We start from the raw sequence: 10,000 nt of genomic DNA, 5'->3' as shown, positions 1-10,000 counted from the left end.
CACGTCGCGAAACCACGCCGGCGGCCGCGGGGCGCGGCTCGCGAGCGAGCGGGTGCGGGGCCGCGACGGGCCCCCCCACCACCACACGGCGAGCGAGGCGCAACGCCGGGGACACACACGGGATATTCCCTGAGCCCCCAACGGGCGGGGTCGGGAGACCGGGAGCGGGCGGGGAAAGAGACCACGCCAACGGGGTCGGCGGGAGACCGAACGGCGGCCGCCCCGGCGAGAGGCGGAGGGGCCGGGGCGCCGTGAAACTCGGACCACGAGCGTGAAAGATGGAGGAAGGCGGGCGGGAGGAGAGGCACGACGAGCGCGGACGGTTTCCCCGCGAGAGACGTGAGGGGGGCCGCCGTGGCCGCGGAGGAGGGCCGGACCTCGGGGACGGGGGGAAGAGACATCGACCGGAGCCCCCACCGCCGACACCAGAAACACGCGCGGGTCCATCGCACCGCCGTGCGCCCAACCCCGGCGCGGTGGCGGTCCCCGCAGGACGTCTTCCCGGAGGGCGGCGGGGCCGGACGAGCCCCCCGACGACACCTCGGCCGGCGGACCCAACCGCCGACGGACGACGGACGACCGCTAAGCCTCTCTTCCGCTCGCGAGGCCGGAACGCACGAGGGCCTCCCCTTCCTCGACCAAAAGGCCCGCGGGTTCCCCCAAAGAACACGCAGCGCTAAGGCCCGCGGCCGCTGGGCCGAGACGCCCTCCAACTGCTCACCCGCCCGACCGAGCGGCTCCCGGACCGCGGCGGCCACCCGGGGCCCGTGCGTGCCCGGCCGCCCCCCGAAGGGGGTCCGGCAGCACGGCCGGGTCAGCCGGCCGGGGAGAACCGACGGAGGGCGGGGAGGGGGAACGACACGGCAGAACGAGGGCCAGCGACGGCAGGGGCGACGGGAACGGCCCCCGGAAGGCGCCTCACCCGGGAACCGAGAGACCGCTCGGGCGGCGGACGGACACGCGAGGTAAACCGACGGGAATCACACCGCCCCGCGACTTCCTGGGGCAGTCCCGCCACGCCTGCGGCACCGATCCGGCCCGAAACCGACGGCCCCCCGGAGAGCCCGGGAAGACTCAACACGGGAGACTACCGACGCCGCCGCCACCGCCGAAGACCCTCGAGCGGGAATGGGCCCCGACGCGTCCGGCGACGCGCCGCGGACGACCGACCGTCGTTCCCCAAAGGCCGCACGCACCCGAGAGAGAGGTCGATCCCGCCAGACCCGGATCCCCGGCCCCGAGAAGGGGGAACAGGTCACCGGTGGTCCCCAACCGTGGGAACGCTGCCGGGGAGGGGGGAGAGCGAGGCGACTCCACCACGCCGCAGCACAAGCGACAACGCGCAACGCGACACACACGGGCATGTCCGCGTCGCGGGAACGGCGAAAACGGGGACGCGCGGGAGGGGGCCGCACGCGGCGGGCAGGCGAGGCGAACACGTCGGGGAGGGGGACGGGTGGGACCCGGGAAGCCCACCTACCACACACAGCCCCACACCCCTTCCGTTCCACGTCATCCCGCGGCGACCCTCCACAAAACCACGAGAAATCCCCGGGCTCCAAACACGCCGGCATGACCATGGCTCTTGCCCCGCGTGATCCCCCCTCGGACTCGGAGCGAGGAGGCGCGGGCCGCGTTAGGCCAAAGGAGCACAAACACTCGGGTTCCCCCGGAGACGGGCGTAGGGGGACACCCGGCCAAAGCTACGCGCATCGGGCGGTCGGGGCGGGCGGGCGGTCGAGGGGGACCGTGCGGGAGAGAACCCCAACGAGACCGCGAGAGCACGCCCCTTCCTCGGATCGCTAGAGAAGAGACTTTTCTCAATGAGGGCGGGACGGACCCAGCCCGACGGGGCCTCCAAGCCGCGGCGGCCGAGAGCGGCGCGCGTGCAGGCAACGACGTGCACGCCCGACCGCCAGAGAGGAACGGGAAAGACGGCGGGCGGGCGTGGGGAGGTCTGCGGTATCGGTAAAGGCTTTTTTTTTTTTTTTTTTTTCCTTTCCAGGTCACAAACACCTTGAGCGTTCGCGGACAGGGGAGCCCGGGCCGAGATTAAAAAACGGGCACACCCCCCGAGAGCCAGGCCTCTCGAGCACCCGCCGGGTGGCAACGACGGGGAGTCCTTACAGACTTACCCCCTCTAAAGGGGGTAAAGCTAAACAAGGCCGGCCCCGCCAACGCTCCACACCAGCACCAACGCAGAGCCTACGGGAGAAGGCAGTTAAGTTACAGCAGCGCGGGTGGGTGGCTCGACAAAGCAAGCGTCCCCCCTTCTCGGGAGATGGGTAACGCCGCAGAGCCTCTCTTACCGCTAATCCCCCCTTCGGGGTCTCTCGACCTCCCGCCTCCAGAGGAGGCACGGACCCGCCGCCAACGAACCGGGAACAAAAACACGCACCGCTACTGCAGCCAGACCGAGCACAGGAGGCGCGCCGGGGAACGGGAAACGACGCCGCCACTCAGAAACGGGCACCTTTGAGGGTCAGCCTGGAACGCTCCAGGAGCACCGCGACGACCGCGAGCGAGGCACGCGCACACACCGGTCGGGAAGGGCATGCGACGCGGCAGATCGGTCAAACCCCTTCCCCCAAGTCAGAGGAAGAGGGCCGAACAAACCACACCGGGCAGAGTGAACCGCATCAAGGGCGACAGAGCACCTGACGCGTCACAGGAAACCCCACGAACCACAGCGGGAAGTGCGGGGGCCAGATAGGGCTCAGACCGGATAACCGCACCCCTGCCTTCCACACACCACCCCCGAGGGTGGGGAGGAGAGACGAGGGGCCCGCTGGCAGAACGAGAAGAGCGGCCGCCATTCGCCATGAATGTCCGTCCCTCGCCTGGCGCGGCTTAGGCTCCGGCCCGAAGACAGCACGAGAGCACCACATCGATCCAGAGGGAAAAAAAAAAAAAGGGCACCTCCACGCGAGTAGAGAAGCCAAGTCGGGAGTAAACCAAGCGAGAGCGCGAGAACCACACCGCGAGAGAGAAGAGGGGAAGGAGAGAAGGAAAAAAAAAAAAAAAAAAAAAAAAAAAAACCGGGGAACCCAATGGAGGCTCGGGAGCTCCAAAGACCCGAAAGAAAGAAAAAGAAAAAAACGGGAGAGAAAAAAAAAAAAATCCCTTCTCTGCCTCAAAATAAGGAGCAACGCCCCGCAGGTGCACTCGGGAGGCACGAGGCAAGGAGAGGGGGCCGAAAAAAACGCGGCGCGACCCGGCCTGGCCAGCGGAGAGTCTCGGGAGCGCCACGGGCCGATGGGCGGAAAATAAAAAACCGGTAATGGCCAGGGAGACACAGCGGGAGAGGGGCAGGGGCACAGGCCCAAAACACAGCGCCTCTCCACAGGAGCCCTCGGCCATCCCCCACTGGCACGGTAAAAAGACGGGCGACAACAACCACGAAGCGGGAACACCTGACACGCGACGCAGCCAGCCAGCCACAAAAGGGCCGCCCAAAGAAAGAGGCACACAGCGCCGCCAAAGGACGGGAAGCACGCGCGGGGCCGGGCTCGAGGTGCTGCCTTGACCCAAGAGCAGAGGCTGAGGGGGTGGACGGGAATACCCGACAGCCTCGGAGGAAACGGCAACCTCAGAAACCATAGTCCTTTAATGTCACCCACTTAAAGGACAGCGTGTCAGTACCTATCTGCAGGTACAATAAGGGCAGATCGCAACGAGTGACAATGACAACACGTGCAGGGGAGTAATTCACAGGCCACAAGGGAACTTCTGGAAGTCAAGCCGGGCGAAACGTCCCAAAAATGTCCCCATGAACAAAGAGAACCGAACCTCAAAGGAACAACTGGTCGACCTCATAACCGTAAGAGGACCAAGAGAGCGAGATGGACATGCTGGAAAAGCCGGGCACCCCGCACCCTCCCGGCCAAGGAACCCGAGATCAGCCCGCACGTGGAGAGAGGCAACCAAAGGGGGGGGGGGGGAGCGAAACTCTACAAAGTAAACCGAGGATCGACGGGCAGGAAAGCCGGGACCGCCGAGGCCCGCCGCCGGGGACCCAGGAGCTCGTGCAGAAATTTAAAAAAATAAAAAGCTCCGAGACACCACGGGGCCCGGGCAGGACCGGCGGGGAGGCCGGGACAGGCGCATGCTCTCGGCCTCGGGACGCCGAGGCCCGCCGCCGGGGACCCAGGAGCTCGTGCAGAAATTTAAAAAAATAAAAAGCTCCGAGACACCATGGGGCCCGGGCAGGACCGGCGGGGAGGCCGGGACAGGCGCATGCTCTCGGCCTCGGGACGCCGAGGCCCGCCGCCGGGGACCCGGGGCTCGTGCAGGAGCAACGAGAAAACAAAAAGCTCCGAGAGACCACGGGGCCCGGGAGAGGGCCGGCGGGGAGGCCGGAGCAGGCGCCCGCTCTCGGCTTCGAGACGCCGAGGCCCGCCGCCGGGGACCCAGGAGCTCGTGCAGAAATTTAAAAAAATAAAAAGCTCCGAGACACCACGGGGCCCGGGCAGGACCGGCGGGGAGGCCGGGACAGGCGCATGCTCTCGGCCTCGGGACGCCGAGGCCCGCCGCCGGGGACCCGGGGGGGCTCGTGCAGAAATAAAAAATAAAAGGCTCCGAGACACCACGGGGCCCGGGCAGGGCCGGCGCGGAGGCCGGGGCAGGCGCCCGCTCTCGGCCTCGGGACGCCGAGGCCCGCCGCCGGGGACCCGGGGCTCGTGCAGGAGCAACGAGAAAACAAAAAGCTCCGAGAGACCACGGGGCCCGGGAGAGGGCCGGCGGGGAGGCCGGAGCAGGCGCCCGCTCTCGGCTTCGGGACGCCGAGGCCCGCCGCCGAGGACCCGGGGCTCGTGCAGAAAAAGGCCTGGGTGGACCCGACACCTACCGGTGATTCGTGAAGGACCTGAGCCTTCTGGTCGACCCGCTCAAGTTGCCTTCCACCCTCCATACCGCGTCTCTCATTTGGCCCAGGGAGCACGCATACTCCCGCCTTAGTCCTCTGGTACAACCTCCTACAAAGAGACCGTTCCCAAGCAGGACACCAACCTCCGGGACACATCCGCCCGCTTGCCGGGACTATCGTCACTCCGCCCGGCTAAAGACAGGCACGTCGTTGCCCTTGTTGTCAGCGACCGAGGACCAGGAGCGTCGTGCATAACTGCCACCGCTAGGTGTCCCCCGACAACCGTCTCCATCCTCAAGGAAACAACACAGATCGCTCGCTCGCTCGCTCGCTCGCGCGTCTCAAGCACTCCGGCGCTCCGGAGGGTCCTCCCATGATCATGCCGCCGCCCCCCCCCCCCCCCCCCGCCGTGGGTGACAGGACAGGGCACTCACCGCCTCTCCCGAGTGGTTAAAAACGCTGGCTGGCCGTGGTCGCGCCGGGACATAGCGAACGCGGCCTACAGTCAGGCAGACCCCCTCAGGATACGAAAACGAAAGTATGACAGGAAGCTGTGAAAAACAGGCGAATCGCTCTCTAAAACAGAGAGTGTGACTGACCGATCGATCCGTTACTCCTCGGAGTATGTGGGGCGGGCGAGGGGCTGGCTAGCACAACTATGGGATGGTGGCATCCAAACTCGGTGGGAGGAAGGGAGGCAGGCAGGCAGGCAGGCAGGCGGCCGGCGAGGGCAGTTCCGTGTGCCTGCCATTTTAGATGGATGTCCTTTTAAAGACATTTCACCGCCTGCTTGGGGTTTGGTTTTTGTCGTGGTGTTCCTTGCCGCCACCGCCACCGCCCACTCCCACCCCCAGTTCTCAAACTAAATACCGAGTTAGAGCAAAAATTAAAACAGCACTTGTATTTTCTTTCCAGAGATAATACATTGTCACAGTGCTTTGTTTTAAGTCTTTTCGTTTGATTCAGAATTATATATATATATATATACACGCAGGATCTTTCACGTAACCCAGGCTGCCCTTGAACTGGCTTCTAGCTATTATTTTAAACGCAGGGTTTCTCACATACCCACGCTGCCCTTGAACTGCCTTCTGTTTGCCCTTATTCTATGTTTGTTTTTCAAAGTTGATTGCATTTATTTGTTCTGTCTGTCTGTCTGTCTGCCTGCCTGCCTGCCTGCCTGCCTGCCTGCCTACCTACCTAACTACCTACCTACCCGCCTACCTACCTAGCTAGCTATTATTTTAAACGCAGGGTTTCTCACATACCCACGCTGCCCTTGAACTGCCTTCTGTTTTCCCTTATTCTATGTTTGTTTTTCAAAGTTGATTGCATTTATTTGTTCTGTCTGTCTGTCTGTCTGTCTGCCTGCCTGCCTACCTAACTACCTACCTACCCGCCTACCTACCTAACTGCCTACCTATTTTTATTTTTATTTTTTTTTTTATTTTTTATTTATTTATTTTTGGTTTTTCGAGACAGGGTTTCTCTGTGTAGTCTTGGATGTCCTGCAACTCACTCTGTAGATTCACCTGCCTCTGCCTCCCAGGTGCTCGGATTCGAGGTGTGCAACAACACCACCAGGCTGTCAACCTTTTTTGTTGTTGTTGTTGTTTGTTTGTTTGTTTGTTTGTTTGTTTTCCGAGACAGGGTTTCTCTGTGTAGCTTTGCGCCTTTCCTGGGACTCACTTGGTAGTCCAGGCTATCCTCGAACTCACAGAGATCCGCCTGCCTCTGCCTCCCGAGTGCGCCACCACTGCCCGGCCTGACTACCTAGTTTAAACACAGAATTTTTCACATAACCCAGACCAGAGGATGGAGCCCAGGGCTTTGGGCACCTAGGCCAGGGCTCTCCCCGCCGCCCCCCCCCCCCCATGAGCCAGGCCCCCAGCACTGCCTTCCTTTGTGTGTTTGACTCCTCCAAGTTTTAAATATTTTGGATTCATTTAATGACTGAGACAGACAGAGGCCTCTCTACATATAGCCTGGAAGTCACTACCTAGATGAGACCTGCCTCTGTCTCCTGAATGATGGGATTAAAAGACTTGCACCAACCACACCAGGCTTCCTTTTATTTCTGGAACTCTGAGAACATTTTTTCCCCTCTGAGTCTGTTTATTTATTTATTTGTTTGTTTACTTACTTACTTATTCTGTTACTTTATTGTATATTTAGTTTAACTTCAAATTTTAAGTGTCTCTGGATGTGCCTGTGTGTCTGTGGGAGTGGGGGTTGGGTGAGGTCCCAGTTCAAAACTTTTCAATAACAATTTGCATGTGGAATGTGCACTTGTATGTGCAGAATTGTGAAGAGCCTCTCCCAATCCAGACAGTACTGTCTACATGAAAAGAAAAGTTTCACAAAGGTTTACCTTCCTCGCCGGAGGGGGGGGGGGCAGGGGGCGGCGCGAAGAGATAAGAAATGTGGAAGTATTCTGTTTGGTGTTTGGTTTTGGGTTTGTTCGTTTTGTTTGTTGTTGTTTTGTTTTTCCCGAAAAAGACTTCGGTGTCCTGTCTCTGTCTTTATTGATCACTGAAATCAGCTTTGGAAATCATAAACCTGTACCCAGCCAGCCAGCCAGCCAGCCAGACACACACACACACACACACACACACACACTGCAGTGGTCATGTTAATAGGCAGTCTGATCTATGGAAGTTGGAGGCCAGCCTGGCCTACAGAGCTAGTTCCAGGACAGCAAGAGCTGCTACACAAAAAAGCACTGTCTCGAAGGAAAAAAAAAAAAGTTTAAATTAAATAAATAGACATCAACACAAATAGAATTCACCTGGGATGGGATCAGACGAAAGCAACAGACAGGACAGAAATGCTGGTGAGGGAAGTCATTAAAACTCCTTTTTAAGTAATTGATGTATTCTTATTTTATGTGCATTGGTGTTTTGCCTGTGTGGATGTCTGTGTAAGCGTCCCCTGGAACTGGAGTTACAGACAGTTGTGAGCTGCCATGTGGGTACTGGGGATTGAACCCGGGTCCTCTGGAAGAACAGTCAGTGAGTGCTCTTAACCGCTAGGACATCTCTCCAGCCGCAACAACTCAGGCCTCTTCTATATTTTATTTTGTTTTTTATTTTATTTGAGACTGTGTTTCTCAATGTGTAGAACTCACTTAACTGTCAGGAAATTCTTTCTGTGTGCAAGGCCAAATTTCAATTCAGAGAGATCCAGCTCAGCTGCCTCTGCTTCCCTAGTGCTGGGATTAAAGGCGTGCACCTACCTCTGTTTCCTCAATGACAGGATTAAAGGCGTGCACCACCACACTGGGCTTCCTTCTATTTCTGTAACTCGAGGAACATTTTTTTCTCTATGTGTCTGCTTTTAATTTCTTATTTATTCTGTTACTTGATTGTACATTCGGTTTAATTTCAAAATTTATGTGTCCGTGTGGTCCGTGTGTCCGTGTGTCCGTGTGTGTGTGTGTGTGTGTGTGTGTGTGTGTGCGCGCGTGTGTGCGCGCGCGTGTATGTTTGGTGGGGGTTCACAGTTCAAAACTTTTCAGTAGCTGTGGTTAGCCAACAGCATGGCTATTGACCTCACCAAAATGGAAGCAGTCATGAGGATGGAAGCCATCTTGTCTGGTGACCTCACCAAGATGGAACCCACCATGTGACATACTTTTCAAGGTCCATTTTGTTCTCTCTGTATTTCCTAGCCTCTGGAGGGCCAAAATTTAAAACCAATTTGCATGTGCAGAATTGTGAAGAGCTCTCCATGTGAAAAGAAAAGTACCATAAAAGTTTAGTTTGCTGTGTGTGTGTGTGGGGGGGGGGGTGTTCGGGGGACACCAGAGACACAGAAAAGAAATGTGGAGTTACAGACACGGTAAAGAAAAAAGAAAAAAAAAAAAAGGTCACAGAGCACAGACACCATAAGGCAGAGCAACAACTGATTCCCACATTTGTTTCTGCTATTATTTGATCTGGGTCCCATCTACCAAAGAATAAATGGACAAAAACAGAAACCCCAAATCTTAGCCACAGGGGATCACTCAGACCTATGTTCTCAGCAATCTGGAGGCGGCTAAGGCTGAGAGTTGGAGGCCCACCTGGGCTACAGAGTGAGTTCTAGGATAGGCAGGTCTATACCAAGAAACCCTGGGGGGGGGGGGAATTGAAGAAAGAGAGACAAACTTTTAGTCAGTACCTAGACTTCTCTTCTCATCCTACCCCCACCCTACAACAACCACCAGAAATGGCTTTGTTCTGTCTGTGTGTTGTGGGAACACCACAGTTTTTACACTGCTGAGGACCCAACACCACTAGCTGGTGCATCCCATCCCTAGCCCTGTTTTGTTTTCGGTTCCTTTTATTTACGTTTTTTTTTTTTTTTTTGGTTTTTCGAGACAGGGTTTCTCTGTGTAGCTTTGCGCCTTTCCTGGAACTCACTTGGTAGCCCAGGCTGGCCTCGAACTCACAAAGATCCGCCTGCCTCTGCCTCCCGAGTGCTGGGATTAAAGGCGTGCGCCACCAACGCCCGGCTCTATTTACGTTTTTTTTTAATGCCATGTTAAGTGTTCGTTATAATTTTTATTATTTCCACTGGTGTATGTGTGTAGATTCACTCACATGAGTACAGGTGCCTAGAGAGGCCAGAGGAATTGGAGTGGGCAGGAAAAATCAAGAAAGAAGAGAAGAAAGAAAGAAAGAAAGAAAGAAAGAAAGAAAGAAAGAAAGAAAGAAAGAAAGAGAGAAAGAAAGAAAGAAGATTGAGAGAAAGGAAGGAAGGAGCGAGGGAGACAGGGAGAAAAAAGGTAGAATTTTAAAAGTTAATTATAATTAACTTGGAATAAAACAAACAGCAAGGGACAGCAGTAATGGGGATCTGACTTATGAGTGGAAGGGGAAGCCCTGGGCTCCATCCTCTCAGTACTGTATGAGCTGGGTGTGCTACCCCCTTCCTGTAATCCCAGCACTCAGCAGCTAGCTGGAAAGAGGGCAGTCAGGCCGCGATCCCACCACCCCTGTGTGTGGGTTGGAAATTTTCATGTTTTTTTTTTTTTTTTTTTCCCCTGCAGCTTCGGGCTAATGAAAAGCTCCTGTAAACTGTCGTCAAATAGGATTCTCTCTACTACTCATTAGATGTGCCCTCAGGGTCCTGTCTCTGTCTTTCATGATCACT

At 57.1% G+C, this 10,000-nt stretch overlaps 1 long non-coding RNA gene across 3 annotated transcripts in view; it reads right to left on the bottom strand.

Annotated features, from left to right (window-relative positions):
* The window catches only part of LOC121826183 (uncharacterized), a 195,285-nt gene that overhangs the window by 147,992 nt on the left and 37,293 nt on the right, over positions 1–10,000 (bottom strand). For 2 of the 3 annotated variants that reach the window (XR_013043526.1, XR_013043527.1), the window contains 2 exons: positions 5,299–5,415; positions 5,008–5,157 (listed from right to left, as the gene is read on the bottom strand). This is a non-coding gene — a long non-coding RNA (uncharacterized LOC121826183). Of the gene's footprint in view, positions 1–5,007; positions 5,158–5,298; positions 5,416–5,932; positions 6,049–6,244; positions 6,260–10,000 lie in introns of those variants that run through there. The other variant, XR_013043528.1, reaches the window with a different exon arrangement.

The sequence above is a fragment of the Peromyscus maniculatus genome, chromosome 11 (assembly GCF_049852395.1).
Source record: "Peromyscus maniculatus bairdii isolate BWxNUB_F1_BW_parent chromosome 11, HU_Pman_BW_mat_3.1, whole genome shotgun sequence".
Lineage (NCBI taxonomy): Eukaryota > Metazoa > Chordata > Mammalia > Rodentia > Cricetidae > Peromyscus > Peromyscus maniculatus.
The sequence above is the reverse complement of the archived record's forward strand: the minus strand, read 5'-3'. Positions and strand labels throughout refer to the sequence as shown.